The following is a 20,000-nucleotide window of genomic DNA, read 5'->3' as shown; positions in this document are numbered from 1 at the left end:
TGTTGTCGGAAGCCATTTCTTAACAAGATAAATCGTGAGCTTCCAGGACAAGACCTCCTTGCTTAGCACGCACTTACATTTTCAGGTTCAGATTCTTACACCTTAACTGAGGTTAGTCATGGAAAGAAGAATAATGATACAATGGAGGGAATGTACTGAAATCCTACGTAGCTTTCGGCAAAGTATCTATAGCAACTCAAATATACACAGCGTTTTTCTCAACATCTTCGTGCGTGCTATAGGAATACTCTTCTTTTACTTCTACGTTAAAAATAAAAATATTCTATAAAAATTCCAATAAATGTGTTAATGTTTAATTGATTAAATGTCATAAACTAAATATTTTTATGCATGTTAGGGTCAAATAAGATATATTTATTCAAGATAAGAGAACAAATTGTTTATTATTATTAATCAATAAACAAATACATTAAAAGTATTATATTATTTGCACGACTACAAAAATAAAAAGCCCACTTTCGACTTCTGTCATATTGAATATGATTTTCATTTGGAAAAGAAGATAAAGGAAAAAATATAGGTATGAAGCAGATAAAATGAACAGAAAACGCCCTTTTTTCAATTATAAAAAACAAAGAAAACCCCAAAATCAAACACAAATACAATTTACATATAAACTTTATCACTTGGTCATTATCTGTAATAACTCCGATAAGGGTAAACGTGTTCATGCACAGACGTAAACACAGCGAAAAGAACAAACTAGAGCTAGAAATTGAACATACCGAATTCCAGGATGATACCGATCTGAGGGTAGAGAAACTAGTTCTAGAGTATATTTAAAATTTGCAAACATGAGAAAGTTTCATAGCATAAAAAAACATGGTTTTCATTTGGTTATTCTTGTATCTCTCAATCTTTCTGATAACCAGTCATATAAAAAAATGAATAAAAATAATGATTACAATATGCAAAATCACGGAAGTAAAACATTTTTATACATAAAAACCAATATACGAGAATCTATGGGTCAGCTTTTGGAAATAAATGATCCTTTTGAGAGGAGTCAAGATGGCCAAGATTCTAGTACGTTGTCAATCGTTATAAAAGAGTAAAATGATACCACACAAGCAACAAAATGTACTGTTAAAAACTGAACCATCACATAAAGAGTAGAGCTGTTTTACCTAGGACATCTCGGGGTAAGGTATAGATGCAACTATAATCTTAATAACGTACTTGACAGTAATAAAAAAAATAGTCATAATGAGCTTATTTATGCAACAGGCATTACAATTATGTTTTACCATAGATACTATATAAGATTAAAATTTTCCATAAAAAAAAATTATAAACTAGAGATTAAAAATGATTGGAAGAGACAAGGGATAATGTAGGTGCCCTAGAGACTGACTATATATACATATGAACAGCGTTCAAGGCCATTCTCCATCAAGATAGGACTAGGGATGGCCAGGCAATGGCTCCTGATGTCTCAGCAGGCAGACCAATATAGGGAACCCCCAAAACCTCCATCTCTGGGTCACAAGAATGGTGAAGTAGCAGACACTACAAGAAACTATCGAACTTGAGTAGGTCTCGAACAACCGTTCAACTGATCGCTTGACAGGGAAGTTTCTAATATGCTACCAGAAACATAGTTGAATAATTAAAGTATATGTTTTCGAATATTTACATTAAATTAAAAATAAGATAAATAATCATTATATATCAAAAATATTCTACAACGATTTACCAGTAAAAATGAAAATAACTCTTCCAAAGAATCTCTTAATGTGGAAAATAAAAACAAAATACTTTCAGCAATTAAAAGTCTATAAACAATAGCTCGGGTAACCTATTACCATGAAAATACAGCAGAAGGAATCACTATATATATATACTGTATATATATATATATATATATATATATATATATATATATACATATATATATATGCTATATATATACATATATATATATATATATATATATATATATACACATATGTATATATATATATGTATATATATATATATATATATATATATATATATATATATATATATATATACAGCGAAAACATGAGAGAACAACAACGGATACTCGGTAGAGCACATACCTTCACCTACATCATGTTGCATATCACAAGATAGGCAATTGAATTATACACATTTTGTCACTGGTTTCATGCAAATCAGATTAAAATGGTCATGATATAGCAAAAAGACTTTTTTTTTTTTTTAACCTTTTAGTGACCTTGGCCTTTGACCAAATCACTCCCTAAATCTCAAATTGTCCTTGGATTATAGCCAATCATCCCACAAAATTTCCTGAGATTCGACCACGATATATCAAAACGACGTTTTTGACTTTTTCATGACCTTGATCTTGATCATGTATGTCACAAGATAGGCAGTTGAATTATGCAGATTTTGGCACTAGTTTCATGAAAATAAAATAAAAATTGAAAACGATGTAGCAAAAAGAATTTTTTTTACCTTAACCTTTGCCCAGTTACTCTCAGATCACAAGATAGACAATTGAATTACGAACATTTTGGCTCTAATTTCATACGAACGAATTGAATAAAATTGACCAAGATATAGCAGATCGGATAAACATTTACTACAATATAACAAAAATACGTTTTTTTACCTTTTCGTTACCTTAACCTAATCATTTCCAAGATATAATCAAATTGCCTTTGGGCCAATCACCTCACCAAATTTCATGAGATTTGACCAAATAGTTTTTGAGTTATGCTAATAACAAACAAACACACACAAAGATAAATAAATACACGCCTATCAAAATATAACCTTCTGGCGGAGGTAATTATGTGGTGTGAGAAGTATTTATTAGATATAGAAAATGAACATGAATAGAAACACTAATTTCTAAGAATAAATACAATGAGCAGATGATGGAAATGTTAGAAAAAAACGACTAACGTATTTAATTTGCCTGGTATTTAGATGTGTGATCTTCTAAACCATCATTTTCGACATCTAATTAGCTGAGCGGCTAAGGGCCACTTTTCACCAGAATCGTTCAGTTTGTGAAGAAAGCATGAAACTTGATATGTGAACTCTATGGGACCTATGGTTCATAAAAAAAAAAATAGACCCTAGAAAATAGTGTCCCCTGGTGGCCGCCATATTGAATTCCAATATGGCCGCCAAAATCTCCTAGTTTTCTGAAACTTTTGTGTTATATCGGGTAATAGACCATAAAATCACTGTCTATCTTCATGTTTTCAATTTCAGAGGATCAGTCGATGTTAATAACTTTAAAAGTGACCTAATGGCGGCCATTTTGGATTTCAAGATGGCCGTCATATTTTTCTTTACTTTTAGATTTTATTTCATAGTGTTTGTATGCTTATTTTCAGGTTTGATGCGACAAGACAACAATGTCAAAACAATTCCAACTTGTTAAGCCGGGTGAAACCAACGTGACAAGACCCCAGATCGACTGGAATTTATGTGTACTGTGCCAGTAGAATACGACGTCACAGGCCCTTGAACAACCATGGCGAGGGAGAGGGCGAGGGGTTGCCAAAGCGATAGGGCAAAGCTATCAGTCATTTGAAAAGAACCTAATGAAATTCCATGAACTTGGAAAAGTTTCGTTAAATGTATGTCCGCAGCAGCTAAACGACAGCTCAGGCATAGCTGCAACCTTGCAGAAAAAACAGAGGACAATAGCACAAGAACTGCAGAAACTTGTTTACTGATTTGAAGCTTGACCGCATAGAAAAGCGTGCCTTAGAACTTGCAGATGAAAGTAACGAATCTTGTGTTTACAGTCCAGTTAAACGAAGATCTAGTATTCAGGGTCCTCACTGTTTCATTTTTGGAGTATGGTGTTTGATCTAGAACGTACACTGCTGGCATTTGTGACAGCAATTAGGACGTCTGATTTCGAGTTGTATGTCGAAACTTTGGCCAAACTTGCCCCTTGGTTCTCTGTCATGGATCATGTGCATTATACAAGATGGCTTCCAGTGCACATTAGAGACATGTCTACTCTCCAGCAAAGATGCCCAGAGGTTTACAATGCTTTCATGCAAGGTGCATTTATTCCCAATAAAACTGGAAATACCTTTTCAGCTATTGGACTGGACCAAGCCCACGAGCAGGTTAATGCCCGTGTAAAGGGAGATGGTGGAGCTATTGGATTAACAGAAAACCCTGGTGCCCTGCGACGATGGTTGGTGGCTGGTCCACAGCTCTCACAGATTGTAGCGGAATATGAACTTGAAATGGATCCAACAGATGCTGCAGACACTGGCAGCAAACATCATGATCAGAGCCCCGCCACACAAAGAACTTTCTTGGAGGATGTGCAAGCTCTTGTTCACACAATGGAGGAACTTGGAAATCCTTTTCTTGATCAAAGCAAGAACTTGTTTACAATTGACACACAAGATATATTGTCCCAGTGTGTAGTTGACAGTATTAAAAAAATTGAAATACTTGGGACAGAACAATTCAAAACTTTCATTGAGGAGCGATTAGTGAAAAATGAGACAGCAATAAGTGCACCAATTTCAAGAAATTCATTCCTGCTTTTTAAAAGTAAATCAAAATCTGGTGTGTCTAAGGACAAACAAAAAGTTCTAGAAATTAAGAATGACTGTAGTCTCTTCTCCAGACTCTATATAGCTAGCCAGATGAGGGAAAGTAACCTCGATGATTTTTTCAAACATGAGAACCAGCTATATCCGCCATCAATATCTTCAGGAGGGAAATTGAGGAAAGGGAAAAAGTCTGATCGTGTAGACTGTCTCCAATCTCAAAACAAGGATTTGCACTCAAGTCATCCTATTGTTGATGTCCGAGTCTTTGACGGAGCAGCTGTTGTACACTTTCTGCCAATTGGAGAAGCTAAGACATTTGGGGAGTATGCTAAGGAGGTGTTCCTACCATATGTGATGTCTGAGTTACAGAAATCTTTTCGAATTGACATAGTTTGGGATGTTTACTTGAAGGACAGCTTAAAACTCTCTACAAGAGAGAGCAGAGGAACTGGTGCTCGCCGACGGGTGTCACAAAATGTCAAGCTTCCAGGAAATTGGAAAAATTTCCTACGTAATGATAACAACAAAGATGAACTTTTTCAGTTCCCAGCTAACGAGTGTGTTTCAAATGACACTGGAAACAGAGTGATTGTATCCACCTTGAATGAGTCTGTTGTTAGCTCAAGTCTAGATCTGCAAACGGATCGACTTCAGCCATGCACACAAGAGGAAGCAGATTCAAGGATCCTGGTGCATGTCCAGGATGCAGTTTTGTCTAGCTTCAAAACAGTGATGATCAGAACAGTGGACACTGATGTTGTTGTCCTGGCAGTTGCTAGTTTCAGTGACATTTCTAACCTTCAGGAGCTATGGATTGCCTTTGGAACTGGCAAAGACTTTCGGTACATCCCTATTCATGATAGTATCTTCAATTGGTCCTCAGAAGGCAAAAGGACTGCCATTCTTTCACGCTTTCACGGGATGTGACACAACAGCATATTTTGCAAATTATGGAAAGAAAACAGCTTGGAACACTTGGATTGCATTGCCAGAAATAACAGAGATTTTCATCTTGCTATCGTCTCCATGCATACTTTCAGAAGAGGTCATTGGCAAACTGGAGCGGTTCGTAGTTTTGATGTACAGTCGTACTAGTGATGATATCCAGGTGAATGCAGCACGAATGAACTTGTTCACAAAATGTTCAAGAAACATAGACAATATTCCTCCGACCAGGGCAGCACTTGAGGAGCATATCAAGAGATCAGTTTACCAGGCAAGATACATTTGGGGCCAGTGCCTCCAATCTCAACCGCAACTCTCTTGCGCAAATGACTGGGGCTGGAGAAAATCTGAGGATGGATGTTACAAACCTATGTGGACAACTTTACCAGTAGCTGAAAAAGCCTGTCTTGAACTGATTGCTTGTGGTTGCACTAAATCTTGCTCAGGAAACTGCAAATGCTTTAAGACATTCAAGACTAAAAAGGCTTTGCACCCAGCTTTGCAAATGTAATGGTAATTGCTATAAGGTTTAACTGACAAACTTTTGACATTTTGACTTTGATAATCATGAGGAATGCAACCTTGACCTGCTTAAAATGCATGTTTACTTTCATTTTTTGATTGGTTGTATTATAACCAAATGTGACCCTGATATTGATATATGCTTTTACCGGGAGATACTGTATTGAACGTTCAGCTGAAAATGCATTTTTACTTAAATGAACAGCATAAATTAAGAAAGTTTGGTCTATAAAATTTGTTAAGGCAGCCATTTTGGAATCAAATATGGCAGACATAAGGGGATAAGATTTCAAGAAATATTCAAATTTACCACCCACCTTTGAAACACTTGGAAAACCTGGAAATTTTGCATTTCGCATCATTGACCATGGAACACTTTAACCCTATATTGTCAGCAGCAGCCATCTTGAAATCCAATATGGCTAACACAAAATTAAATTTTAAATATGCTAATTGAAAATTCTCAACCCTGAAAACATTGGGGTGACATCTAGAAATTGTTCAATTAATCAGAAAAAAAAAGATATTCTATGAGATATAATATAATCTGAATTTTGGTGTCGGCCATCTTGGAATCCAATATGGCCGACATTTGGTAAAATTGACAATGGGTCCATTGGATTCCTTGACCCTAAAAATATGGGTGAAGGTGCAGGAATTAACATTCTACCTCCCTTAGTTAAGAAGTTATAGACTAAAATAAGTAAAAAATTTCGGCCATTTTGAAATTCAATATGGCTGCCACCACGGGATCGATTTTTTTGGGGTCTATTTTTTTTCATGATCCTTAGGTCCTAAAATACCACTGTGGAAAGTTTCATGCTTTCTTCACAAACTGAACGATTTTTCCCTTAGCCGCTCCGCTAAATGATAAATCACGAAATCGGACTCATAATCAAGAACCCATTAAATTATGAAATACACATGGCACAAACACTATAAAATTGGCATTGCTTTATGAAACAGCTATTTTGTCGTTCATACCACGTCAGGATGGCCGAGCGGTCTAAGGCGCTGCGTTCAGGTCGCAGTCCGGTCTTCCGGGCGTGGGTTCGAATCCCACTCCTGACACACGATTTTCAACTAATTGATAATGATACTCGTGTTAACAATGCAGGCGATTGCAATTACAAGAGTTCGTGAAACAGCATAACTATAAAAACACAATTCGGGAGAGCATTACCACCAATAAACGTGACAATGTCTCCGAAACATATACAACTTGCTAAGCTACAACCATAGTTGGAAAAGCAGGATGCTATACGCCCAGGGGCTCCAAGGGGAAAAGTAAACAAGGAAAAATTAGATTTTAGGAACAGTATAAACATTAAAATAAATATTTCCTATAGAAACTTCCTAAACCCAAGACAGTGAAAGACCCTGGTACAGAGGCTATGGCACTACCCAAGACAAGCGAAATGGCTTGATTTTGGAGTGTCCTTCTCCTAGAAGAGCTACTTACCATAGATAAAGAGTCTCCTACCCTTACCATGAGGAAAATAGCCACTGAATAATTACAGTGCAATAGTTAACCACTTGAGAGAAGAAAATTTGTTTGGTAATCTCAATGTTGTCAGGTGTATGAGGACAGAGGAGTATATAAAAGAATAGGGCAGACTATTCGGTGCATATGTAGGCAAAGGGAAAAGGAACCGTAACCAATAAGAAGGATCCACTGTAGCACTGTCTGGCCAGTCAAAGGACACCATAACCCTCTTGCGGTAGTATCTCACCGGGTGGCTGGTGCCCTGGCCAAACTACTACCTACAAATACCGAGTAAAATATTTTACTCTAGTCACTGATTTCACTAATATGATGAAATGTGAAAACTTTTTAAAAATTAAGTTTACGATATAAATGCATCATGAACAACGAGAATTTACCTTTTTTCTCTTTATTATAACTCACGAGAAAATAATATTTGGCAATAAACAAAATTACTTTATTACCAATTAATTTTATATCTATAAGTCCAATGATTAAATATAAAAAATAACTTTTTAAAAATTATTTCAGCAGAAGTGTACAGTAGAGCTTTCTTTCACTATATTTCTAATAATTAAACATGAAATATCTCCAAGTTTTATAAACAAAAATTTAAAATAAACCATAATCATAATGAAGTTTTTGAAAATAAAACAAGGAGTATTTCGAAGACAAAATTTTCCTGTCATAATCCACGATAAGATTCTAGAAATAAATTTCCATTTACATAAAGCCTAAGAAACTCTAGTAACATATCGATGCTATCAACAATCAAAATATAATTTACTAGGTATAATGAACTTCTTGAGTTTAAAGGATCACAAAACCTTTTAATAATTGCCATCTTCAGCTTATTTTTGTGTCTATATTTGTGCCAATATATACATGGAGAACGATAAAATAATAATTCAAATGGAGATTATACTACCTGTGAAATTTGTACGAAATAATCGATCATAACAGTATAATAAAGCTTATTACGTTGGGAAATTTCTCACCCCTAAATCACATTTGTGCTAAGTCCGGCGTTCAGGTCGCACTCCAAATTGTTGGGACTTCAACAATCGTTACGTCAGGATGGCCGAGCGGTCTAAGGCGCTGCGTTCAGGTCGCAGTCCGGTCTTCCGGGCGTGGGTTCGAATCCCACTCCTGACACACGATTTTCACAAAATTGAGAAATTGATACTGAAATACTCAAATTATAAATCGAAGTAACTACACTCAAACTAAAAGAACCCACTAAGCTCAAATAAAGGTTCAGCAATGGAAATCTCAGTCAACAAACTCATGGGTTATGATGAGGCAAAAAGCTCTTGACGGGAAATTGCTTATCTTTTACAATACCATCTCAAGATCACACACTCACCCAGAGCTTTCGCTCTGATATGGGTTACTAGAACCATAACCAACCATTGAAACAATTTATAGCTTTGATATACATAATGAGCATTTTTTCACAAAATCTCTGGTGCTTAAATATAGAATAATACATCTTTCAAACAATTTGTAAGAAATTAACATCTTATGACCATGACAAGGTATATAAACATGAAAACTGCTATACAGCTTTGTCCCTAATCATAAAAATTAATATTGTCAAGCTTATAAAGTTTATATTTTCATTTATATTTGGGGTCAAAGAAACTACACGATTTCATTAACATATCGATGATTTCTCCTACCATAATATAATTGACTCGTGATAATGAGCTTCCGGAGTTTGCAAGATTAAAGGACCTTGTAATAATTGCAAAGCTATGTTCATATTATTTTTTTCTGTCTTTAGCAGACTTAAAAATTTGCATAAACAAAATTCCAAAATAATAAGCAGTTTGGAATTCTTGGGCCGTGTAAAATAAGTAAGTCAGGATGGCCGAGCGGTCCAAGGCGCTGCGTTCAGGTCGCAGTCCGGTCTTCCGGGCGTGGGTTCGAATCCCACTCCTGACATTGAATTTTAAAGAAAATGTTAATGAAAACTCGAACCGCATAAAACATGCTCATAAAACTTGAATAGCATTACAAGTCGTTAACAGACCTTAACTAACATAAGAACTGAAATGTTGTGACGCGGCATATACTTTTGATATAATCAAACCTCCTTATTATAACATACGTGCTGATTTCCCCAATTGGCATACCAAAAATACTTTGAACGATAAACATAAGAAATAACCCAAGGCAATGGGTTAGGTTTTTCACAAATTGGAAAACTGATAACAAAATTATATGTATCATAAAAGATTCCATAGATATATTTTCCGTTGAACCAAGTGAAAAGAAACTACATGAATTCAATAACATATAAATGACTTCCCCTCCCAATAGATAATCTATTTGTGATGATGAACTTCTGGAGTGCATGATCACAGAACATTTTAATAATTGTTAAGCATCATAAGCTTAAATTTTTATGTCTATAGTTGTGCCTCTTTTTAAAAAAAAAAAATCATAAAGTAATCATTGAAATGGAAATTTTACTACATGTGATATTTGCTGCCAAATAACAATGGATGGGCGGTGCAAAGTCCTGTGTTCAGGTTGCAGTCCAGACTATTAGGACATAGCAAATAAACATGTCAGGATGGCCGAGCGGTCCAAGGCGCTGCGTTCAGGTCGCAGTCCGGTCTTCCGGGCGTGGGTTCGAATCCCACTCCTGACATTGAATTTTAAAGAAATAGAAATTAAACTCACCCTGCATCATTTGAATTATACGGTGGTGTAGATAAAATATTCCCATGAAACTTTAATAGCAGCATAAGTCTTGAGAGACCTCCACTAATATATGAACTGGATTGTTGTGACATTGTATATAATCTTCATATAATCAAACACTTACTTTATATTGTAAAAGACATTCTGATATCACCAACTGGCATACCAGTTAGGTTTTTCACAAATAAAATTGGAAAACTGCTATCAAAATTATTTCCTTAAACTATGCATATATATCACAAAAGATTCCATAGATACATTTTCCTTTTAAACCAAGAGTCAAGAAACTGCATAATTTCCATAATATATAAATGACTTCCCCTTTCAATAGGTACTCTATTAGTGATGATGAAATTCTGGAGTTTGCATGATCACAGAACATTTTAATAATTGTTAAGCATCATAAGCTTAAATTTTTTCTGTCTATAGTTGTGCCTCTTTTTAAAAGAAAAACCATAAAATAATAATTAAAATGGAAATTTTACTACATGTGATATTTGCTGCCAAATAACAATGGATGGGCGGTGCAAAGTCCTGTGTTCAGGTTGCAGTCCAGACTATTAGGACATAGCAAATAAACATGTCAGGATGGCCGAGCGGTCTAAGGCGCTGCGTTCAGGTCGCAGTCCGGTCTTCCGGGCGTGGGTTCGAATCCCACTCCTGACATTGAATTTTAAAGAAATGGAAATCAAACTCACCCTGCATCATTTGAATTATACGGTGGTGTAGATAAAATATTCCCATGAAACTTTAATAGCAGCACAAGTCTTGAGAGACCTCCACTAATATATGAACTGGATTGTTGTGATTGTATATAATCTTCATATAATCAAACACTTACTGTACATTATAAAAGACATTTTGATATCACCAACTGGCATACCAGTTAGGTTTTTCACAAATAAAATTGGAAAACTGCTAACAAAATTATATCCTTAATCTATGAATATCCATTACAAAAGATTCCAAAGATATATTCACCTTTAAGCCAAGTGCCAAGACACTGCATAATTTCAATATCATATAAATGACTTCGCCTTTCAATAGATACTCTATTATTGATGATGAACGTCTGGGGTTTGCATGATCACAGAACATTTTAATAATTGTTAAGCATCATAAGCTTAAATTTTTATGTCTATAGTTGTGCCTCTTTTTAAAAGAAAAACCATAAAATAATAATTAAAATGGAAATTTTACTACATGTGATATTTGCTGCCAAATAACAATGGATGGGCGGTGCAAAGTCCTGTGTTCAGGTTGCAGTCCAGACTATTAGGACATAGCAAATAAACATGTCAGGATGGCCGAGCGGTCTAAGGCGCTGCGTTCAGGTCGCAGTCCCGTCTTCCGGGCGTGGGTTCGAATCCCACTCCTGACATTGAATTTTAAAGAAATTGAAATCAAACTCACCCTGCATCATTTGAATTATACCGTGGTGTAGATAAAATATTCCCATGAAACTTTAATAGCAGCATAAGTCTTGAGAGACCTCCACTAATATATGAACTGGATTGTTGTGACATTGTATATAATCTTCATATAATCAAACACTTACTGTACATTATAAAAGACATTTTGATATCACCAACTGGCATACCAGTTAGGTTTTTCACAAATAAAATTGGAAAACTGCTATCAAAATTATTTCCTTAAACTATGCATATATATCACAAAAGATTCCATAGATACATTTTCCTTTTAAACCAAAAGTCAAGAAACTGCATAATTTCCATAATATATAAATGACTTCCCCTTTCAATAGGTACTCTATTAGTGATGATGAAATTCTGGAGTTTGCATGATCACAGAACATTTTAATAATTGTTAAGCATCATAAGCTTAAATTTTTTCTGTCAATAGTTGTGCCTCTTTTTAAAAGAAAAACCATAAAGTTATCACTGAAATGGAAATTTTACTACATGTGATATTTGCTGCCAAATACTGTAACAATGGCTGGGCGGTGCAAAGTCCTGTGTTCAGGTTGCAGTCCAGACTATTAGGACATAGCAAATAAACATGTCAGGATGGCCGAGCGGTCCAAGGCGCTGCGTTCAGGTCGCAGTCCGGTCTTCCGGGCGTGGGTTCGAATCCCACTCCTGACATTGAATTTTAAAGAAATGGAAATCAAACTCACCCTGCATCATTTGAATTATACCGTGGTGTAGATAGAATATTCCCATGAAACTTTAATAGCAGCATAAGTCTTGAGAGACCTCCACTAATATATGAACTGGATTGTTGTGACATTGTATATAATCTTGATATAATCAAACACTTACTGTATATTATAAAAGACATTCTGATATCACCAACTGGCATACCAGTTAGGTTTTTCACAAATAAAATTGGAAAACTGCTAACAAAATTATATCCTTAATCTATGAATATCTATTACAAAAGATTCCAAAGATATATTCACCTTTAAGCCAAGTGCCAAGACACTGCATAATTTCAATATCATATAAATGACTTCGCCTTTCAATAGATACTCTATTATTGATGATGAACGTCTGGGGTTTGCATGATCACAGAACATTTTAATAATTGTTAAGCATCATAAGCTTAAATTTTTATGTCTCTAGTTGTGCCTCTTTTTAAAAGAAAAACCATAAAATAATAATTAAAATGGAAATTTTACTACATGTGATATTTGCTGCCAAATAACAATGGATGGGCGGTGCAAAGTCCTGTGTTCAGGTTGCAGTCCAGACTATTAGGACATAGCAAATAAACATGTCAGGATGGCCGAGCGGTCTAAGGCGCTGCGTTCAGGTCGCAGTCCGGTCTTCCGGGCGTGGGTTCGAATCCCACTCCTGACATTGAATTTTAAAGAAATGGAAATCAAACTCACCCTGCATCATTTGAATCACAACGTGGTGTAGATGAAATATTCCTACGAAACTTGAATAGCAGCATAAGTCTTGAGAGACCTCCACTAATATAAGAACTGGATTTTTATGACATGCCATATTATTTTGATATAATCAAACATTTACAATATATCATAAAAGACATACTGATTTCACCAATTGGCATACCAACCAACCTTTGAAAGATACACACAAGAAACAAGTAGAAAGAGCAATTAGAGATTTCAGACGTCTGCCAATGAATATTGGCAAAATTTTTACTCATGTCTATGGACCAAATTTTTCTTTTCCATATGTTTGCATGATCACAGAACCTTTTAATTATTGCCAAGCAATTTTTTTTCTGTCTACAGTTGTGCCTTTAATGTTTACATGGAGAATGATAAAATAATAACTAAAAGGAAGACTAAGCTTACAATGAAATTTGCTCGTAATCATTTACTTTTATAAAAGAAATGTTTGATTATATCAAGATTACATGCCACATCACAAAATTCCAGTTCTTATTAGTTGAGGTCTCTGAAGGCTTATGCTGCTATTCATGTTTCATGGAAATATTTTATCTACAACACTTATAATTCAAATGATGCACAGGGTGAGTTTGATTTAATTTTCTTTAAAATTTAGTGTCAGGAGTGGGATTCGAACCCACGCTCGGAAGACCGGACTGCGACCTGAACGCAGCGCCTTAGACACTCGGCCATCCTGACATGTTTATTTGCTATGTCCTAACAGTCTGGACTGTGGCCCCTGAACCTGGGACTTTGCACCACACAGCCATCCTGATTTGGCAGTGGGTAATGTCCCAACGTAATAAGCTTTATTTTACTGTGTTGGTAAAGGATTTCGTGCAAATTTCACAGGTAGTATAATTTCCATTTTAATTATTCTTTCCTCGTTTATGTTGGGAAACTTTCCACTGTCAAATCAGTATGGCAGGGATTTTAAAAGTCCTGAGTTCAGGTCGCAGCCCAGACTACTGTGACATGTCTTAAAAAAATGTCAGGATGGCCGAGTGGTCCAAGGCGCTGCGTTCAGGTCGCAGTCCGGTCTTCCGGGCGTGGGTTCGAATCCCACTTCTGACATTCAATTTTAAAGAAATTGAAATCAAACTCACTCTGCATCATTTAAATTATACGGTGGTGTAGATAAAATATTCCCATGAAACTTTAATAGCAGCATAAGTCTTGAGAGACCTCCACTAATATATGAACTGGATTATTGTGACATTGAATATAATCTTGATATAATCAAACACTTACTGTATATTATAAAAGACATTTTGATATCACCAACTGGCATACAAGTTAGGTTTTTCACAAATAAAATTGGAAAACTGCTAACAAAATTATATCCTTAATCTATGAATATCCATTACAAAAGATTCCAAAGATATATTCACCTTTAAGCCAAGTGCCAAGACACTGCATAATTTCAATATCATATAAATGACTTCGCCTTTCGATAGATACTCTATTATTGATGATGAACGTCTGGGGTTTGCATGATCACAGAACATTTTAATAATTGTTAAGCATCATAAGCTTAAATTTTTATGTCTATAGTTGTGCCTCTTTTTAAAAGAAAAACCATAAAATAATAATTAAAATGGAAATTTTACTACATGTGATATTTGCTGCCAAATAACAATGGATGGGCGGTGCAAAGTCCTGTGTTCAGGTTGCAGTCCAGACTATTAGGACATAGCAAATAAACATGTCAGGATGGCCGAGCGGTCTAAGGCGCTGCGTTCAGGTCGCAGTCCGGTCTTCCGGGCGTGGGTTCGAATCCCACTCCTGACATTGAATTTTAAAGAAATGGAAATCAAACTCACCCTGCATCATTTGAATTATATGGTGGTGTAGATAAAATATTCCCATGAAACTTTAATAGCAGCACAAGTCTTGAGAGACCTCCACTAATATATGAACTGGATTGTTGTGATTGTATATAATCTTCATATAATCAAACACTTACTGTACATTATAAAAGACATTTTGATATCACCAACTGGCATACCAGTTAGGTTTTTCACAAATAAAATTGGAAAACTGCTAACAAAATTATATCCTTAATCTATGAATATCCATTACAAAAGATTCCAAAGATATATTCACCTTTAAGCCAAGTGCCAAGACACTGCATAATTTCAATATCATATAAATGACTTCGCCTTTCAATCGATACTCTATTATTGATGATGAACGTCTGGGGTTTGCATGATCACAGAACATTTTAATAATTGTTAAGCATCATAAGCTTAAATTTTTATGTCTATAGTTGTGCCTCTTTTTAAAAGAAAAACCATAAAATAATAATTAAAATGGAAATTTTACTACATGTGATATTTGCTGCCAAATAACAATGGATGGGCGGTGCAAAGTCCTGTGTTCAGGTTGCAGTCCAGACTATTAGGACATAGCAAATAAACATGTCAGGATGGCCGAGCGGTCTAAGGCGCTGCGTTCAGGTCGCAGTCCGGTCTTCCGGGCGTGGGTTCGAATCCCACTCCTGACATTGAATTTTAAAGAAATTGAAATCAAACTCACCCTGCATCATTTGAATTATACCGGTGTAGATAAAATATTCCCATGAAACTTTAATAGCAGCATAAGTCTTGAGAGACCTCCACTAATATATGAACTGGATTGTTGTGACATTGTATATAATCTTCATATAATCAAACACTTACTGTACATTATAAAAGACATTTTGATATCACCAACTGGCATACCAGTTAGGTTTTTCACAAATAAAATTGGAAAACTGCTATCAAAATTATTTCCTTAAACTATGCATATATATCACAAAAGATTCCATAGATACATTTTCCTTTTAAACCAAAAGTCAAGAAACTGCATAATTTCCATAATATATAAATGACTTCCCCTTTCAATAGGTACTCTATTAGTGATGATGAAATTCTGGAGTTTGCATGATCACAGAACATTTTAATAATTGTTAAGCATCATAAGCTTAAATTTTTTCTGTCAATAGTTGTGCCTCTTTTTAAAAGAAAAACCATAAAGTTATCACTGAAATGGAAATTTTACTACATGTGATATTTGCTGCCAAATACTGTAACAATGGCTGGGCGGTGCAAAGTCCTGTGTTCAGGTTGCAGTCCAGACTATTAGGACATAGCAAATAAACATGTCAGGATGGCCGAGCGGTCCAAGGCGCTGCGTTCAGGTCGCTGTCCGGTCTTCCGGGCGTGGGTTCGAATCCCAATCCTGACATTCAATTTTAAAGAAATTGAAATCAAACTCACTCTGCATCATTTAAATTATACGGTGGTGTAGATAAAATATTCCCATGAAACTTTAATAGCAGCATAAGTCTTGAGAGACCTCCACTAATATATGAACTGGATTATTGTGACATTGAATATAATCTTGATATAATCAAACACTTACTGTATATTATAAAAGACATTTTGATATCACCAACTGGCATACCAGTTAGGTTTTTCACAAATAAAATTGGAAAACTGCTAACAAAATTATATCCTTAATCTATGAATATCCATTACAAAAGATTCCAAAGATATATTCACCTTTAAGCCAAGTGCCAAGACACTGCATAATTTCAATATCATATAAATGACTTCGCCTTTCAATAGATACTCTATTATTGATGATGAACGTCTGGGGTTTGCATGATCACAGAACATTTTAATAATTGTTAAGCATCATAAGCTTAAATTTTTATGTCTATAGTTGTGCCTCTTTTTAAAAGAAAAACCATAAAATAATAATTAAAATGGAAATTTTACTACATGTGATATTTGCTGCCAAATAACAATGGATGGGCGGTGCAAAGTCCTGTGTTCAGGTTGCAGTCCAGACTATTAGGACATAGCAAATAAACATGTCAGGATGGCCGAGCGGTCTAAGGCGCTGCGTTCAGGTCGCAGTCCGGTCTTCCGGGCGTGGGTTCGAATCCCACTCCTGACATTGAATTTTAAAGAAATGGAAATCAAACTCACCCTGCATCATTTGAATTATACGGTGGTGTAGATAAAATATTCCCATGAAACTTTAATAGCAGCACAAGTCTTGAGAGACCTCCACTAATATATGAACTGGATTGTTGTGATTGTATATAATCTTCATATAATCAAACACTTACTGTACATTATAAAAGACATTTTGATATCACCAACTGGCATACCAGTTAGGTTTTTCACAAATAAAATTGGAAAACTGCTAACAAAATTATATCCTTAATCTATGAATATCTATTACAAAATATTCCAAAGATATATTCACCTTTAAGCCAAGTGCCAAGACACTGCATAATTTCAATATCATATAAATGACTTCGCCTTTCAATAGATACTCTATTATTGATGATGAACGTCTGGGGTTTGTATGATCACAGAACATTTTAATAATTGTTAAGCATCATAAGCTTAAATTTTTATGTCTATAGTTGTGCCTCTTTTTAAAAGAAAAACCATAAAATAATAATTAAAATGGAAATTTTACTACATGTGATATTTGCTGCCAAATAACAATGGATGGGCGGTGCAAAGTCCTGTGTTCAGGTTGCAGTCCAGACTATTAGGACATAGCAAATAAACATGTCAGGATGGCCGAGCGGTCTAAGGCGCTGCGTTCAGGTCGCAGTCCGGTCTTCCGGGCGTGGGTTCGAATCCCACTCCTGACATTGAATTTTAAACAAATGTAAATGAAAACTCGAACCGCATAAAACATGCTCATAAAACTTGAATAGCATTACAAGTCGTTAACAGACCTTAACTAACATAAGAAATGAAATGTTGTCACGTGCCATATACTTTTGATATAATCAAACATCTTTATTATAACATACGTGCTGATTTCCACAATTGCCATACCAAAAATACTTTGAACGATAAACATAAGAAATAACCCAAGGCAATGGGTTAGGTTTTTCACAAATTGGAAAACTGATAACAAAATTATTTCCTTAATCTATGAATATATATCATGAAAGATTCAATAGATATATTTTCCTTTGAACCAAGAGAAAAGAAAGTACATGATTTCAAAAACATATAAATGACTCCCCTTCCCAATAGATAATCTATTTGTGATGATGAACTTCTGGAGTGCATGATCATAGAACATTTTAATAATTGTTAAGCATCATAAGGTTATTTATGTCTATAGTTGTGCCTCTTTATAGAAGAAAAACCATAAAATAATAATTAAAATGGAAATTTTACTACATATGATATTTGCTGCCAAATAACAATGGCTGGGCGGTGCAAAGTCCTGTGTTCAGGTTGCAGTCCAGACTATTAAGACATAGCGAATAAACATGTCAGGATGGCCGAGCGGTCTAAGGCGCTGCGTTCAGGTCGCAGTCCGGTCTTCCGGGCGTGGGTTCGAATCCCACTCCTGACATTGAATTTTAAACAAATGTAAATGAAAACTCGAACCGCATAAAACATGCTCATAAAACTTGAATAGCATTACAAGTCGTTAACAGACCTTAACTAACATAAGAAATGAAATGTTGTCACGTGCCATATACTTTTGATATAATCAAACCTCCTTATTATAACATACGTGCTGATTTCCCCAATTGGCATACCAAAAATACTTTGAACGATAAACATAAGAAATAACCCAAGGCAATGGGTTAGGTTTTTCACAAATTGGAAAACTGATAACAAAATTATATGTATCATAAAAGATTCCATATATATATTTTCCGTTGAACCAAGTGAAAAGAAACTACATGATTTCAATAACATATAAATGACTTCCCCTCCCAATAGATAATCTATTTGTGATGATGAACTTCTGGAGTGCATGATCATAGAACATTTTAATAATTGTTAAGCATCATAAACTTATCTATGTCTATAGTTGTGCCTCTTTATAGAAGAAAAACCATAAAATAATTATTAAAAGGGAAATTTTACATGTTATATTTGCTGCCTAATAACAATGGCTGGGCGGTGCAAAGTCCTGTGTTCAGGTTGCAGTCCAGACTGTTAGGACATAGAGAATAAATAAGTCAGGATGGCCGAGCGGTCCAAGGCGCTGCGTTCAGGTCGCAGTCCGGTCTTCCGGGCGTGGGTTCGAATCCCACTCCTGACATTCAATTTTAAAGAAATTGAAATCGAACTCACCCTGCATCATTTGAATCACAAGGTGGTGTAGATAAAATATTCCTACGAAACTTGAATAGCAGCATAAGTCTTGAGAGACCTCCACTAATATAAGAACTGGATTGTTATGACATGACATATTATTTTGATATAATCAAACATACTGATTTCACCAATTGGCATACCAACCAACCTTTGAAATATACACACAAGAAACAAGTAGAAAGAGCATTTAGAGATTTCAGACGTCTGCCAATGAAGATTGGCAACATTTTTACTTATGTCTATGGACCAAATTTTTTTTTTTTCATATGTTTGCATGACCACAGAACCTTTTAATTATTGCCAAGCTATTTTTTTTTTTGTCTACAGTTGTGCCTTCAATGTTTACATGGAGAATGATAAAATAATAACTAAAAGGAAGACTAAGCTTACAATGAAATTTGCTCGTAATCCTTTACTTTTATAATAGAAATGTTTGATTATATCAAGATTACATGCCACATCACAAAATTCCAGTTCTTATTAGTTGAGGTCTCTGAAGACTTATGCTGCTATTCATGTTTCATTGAAATATTTTATCTACAACACTTATAATTCAAATGACGCAGGGTGAGTTTGATTTAATTTTCTTTAAAATTTAGTGTCAGGAGTGGGATTCGAACCCACGCCCGGAAGACCGGACTGCGACCTGAACGCAGCGCCTTAGACCACTCGGCCATCCTGACATGTTTATTTGCTATGTCCTAACAGTCTGGACTGTGGCCCCTGAACCTGGGACTTTGCACCACACAGCCATCCTGATTTGG

At 35.3% G+C, this 20,000-nt stretch overlaps 18 non-coding genes across 18 annotated transcripts; 16 read left to right on the top strand and 2 right to left on the bottom strand.

Annotated features, from left to right (window-relative positions):
- The first annotated feature begins 7,001 nt into the window (after positions 1-7,001).
- Positions 7,002-7,085, top strand: TRNAL-CAG (transfer RNA leucine (anticodon CAG)). The gene has a single exon. It is a non-coding gene; the product is annotated as a tRNA-Leu (tRNA).
- Positions 7,086-8,571: 1,486 nt separating this feature from the next.
- On the top strand, positions 8,572-8,655 carry TRNAL-CAG (transfer RNA leucine (anticodon CAG)). Its single transcript has one exon. It is a non-coding gene; the product is annotated as a tRNA-Leu (tRNA).
- A 708-nt stretch (positions 8,656-9,363) lies between these two features.
- TRNAL-CAG (transfer RNA leucine (anticodon CAG)) lies at positions 9,364-9,447 on the top strand. The gene has a single exon. It is a non-coding gene; the product is annotated as a tRNA-Leu (tRNA).
- A 628-nt stretch (positions 9,448-10,075) lies between these two features.
- Positions 10,076-10,159, top strand: TRNAL-CAG (transfer RNA leucine (anticodon CAG)). The gene has a single exon. It is a non-coding gene; the product is annotated as a tRNA-Leu (tRNA).
- A 635-nt stretch (positions 10,160-10,794) lies between these two features.
- TRNAL-CAG (transfer RNA leucine (anticodon CAG)) lies at positions 10,795-10,878 on the top strand. Its single transcript has one exon. It is a non-coding gene; the product is annotated as a tRNA-Leu (tRNA).
- Positions 10,879-11,509: 631 nt separating this feature from the next.
- On the top strand, positions 11,510-11,593 carry TRNAL-CAG (transfer RNA leucine (anticodon CAG)). The gene has a single exon. It is a non-coding gene; the product is annotated as a tRNA-Leu (tRNA).
- Positions 11,594-12,233: 640 nt separating this feature from the next.
- TRNAL-CAG (transfer RNA leucine (anticodon CAG)) lies at positions 12,234-12,317 on the top strand. The gene has a single exon. It is a non-coding gene; the product is annotated as a tRNA-Leu (tRNA).
- Positions 12,318-12,950: 633 nt separating this feature from the next.
- TRNAL-CAG (transfer RNA leucine (anticodon CAG)) lies at positions 12,951-13,034 on the top strand. Its single transcript has one exon. It is a non-coding gene; the product is annotated as a tRNA-Leu (tRNA).
- Positions 13,035-13,712: 678 nt separating this feature from the next.
- On the bottom strand, positions 13,713-13,795 carry TRNAL-CAG (transfer RNA leucine (anticodon CAG)). The gene has a single exon. It is a non-coding gene; the product is annotated as a tRNA-Leu (tRNA).
- Positions 13,796-14,086: 291 nt separating this feature from the next.
- TRNAL-CAG (transfer RNA leucine (anticodon CAG)) lies at positions 14,087-14,170 on the top strand. Its single transcript has one exon. It is a non-coding gene; the product is annotated as a tRNA-Leu (tRNA).
- Positions 14,171-14,803: 633 nt separating this feature from the next.
- TRNAL-CAG (transfer RNA leucine (anticodon CAG)) lies at positions 14,804-14,887 on the top strand. The gene has a single exon. It is a non-coding gene; the product is annotated as a tRNA-Leu (tRNA).
- Positions 14,888-15,518: 631 nt separating this feature from the next.
- TRNAL-CAG (transfer RNA leucine (anticodon CAG)) lies at positions 15,519-15,602 on the top strand. The gene has a single exon. It is a non-coding gene; the product is annotated as a tRNA-Leu (tRNA).
- A 638-nt stretch (positions 15,603-16,240) lies between these two features.
- Positions 16,241-16,324, top strand: TRNAL-CAG (transfer RNA leucine (anticodon CAG)). Its single transcript has one exon. It is a non-coding gene; the product is annotated as a tRNA-Leu (tRNA).
- Positions 16,325-16,957: 633 nt separating this feature from the next.
- Positions 16,958-17,041, top strand: TRNAL-CAG (transfer RNA leucine (anticodon CAG)). The gene has a single exon. It is a non-coding gene; the product is annotated as a tRNA-Leu (tRNA).
- Positions 17,042-17,672: 631 nt separating this feature from the next.
- TRNAL-CAG (transfer RNA leucine (anticodon CAG)) lies at positions 17,673-17,756 on the top strand. Its single transcript has one exon. It is a non-coding gene; the product is annotated as a tRNA-Leu (tRNA).
- Positions 17,757-18,394: 638 nt separating this feature from the next.
- TRNAL-CAG (transfer RNA leucine (anticodon CAG)) lies at positions 18,395-18,478 on the top strand. Its single transcript has one exon. It is a non-coding gene; the product is annotated as a tRNA-Leu (tRNA).
- A 618-nt stretch (positions 18,479-19,096) lies between these two features.
- Positions 19,097-19,180, top strand: TRNAL-CAG (transfer RNA leucine (anticodon CAG)). Its single transcript has one exon. It is a non-coding gene; the product is annotated as a tRNA-Leu (tRNA).
- A 655-nt stretch (positions 19,181-19,835) lies between these two features.
- Positions 19,836-19,919, bottom strand: TRNAL-CAG (transfer RNA leucine (anticodon CAG)). Its single transcript has one exon. It is a non-coding gene; the product is annotated as a tRNA-Leu (tRNA).
- Positions 19,920-20,000: the final 81 nt, after the last annotated feature.

The sequence above is a fragment of the Palaemon carinicauda genome, chromosome 1 (assembly GCF_036898095.1).
Source record: "Palaemon carinicauda isolate YSFRI2023 chromosome 1, ASM3689809v2, whole genome shotgun sequence".
Lineage (NCBI taxonomy): Eukaryota > Metazoa > Arthropoda > Malacostraca > Decapoda > Palaemonidae > Palaemon > Palaemon carinicauda.
Note: the sequence above shows the minus strand (reverse complement) of the source record. Positions and strands in the feature narration are given on the sequence as shown.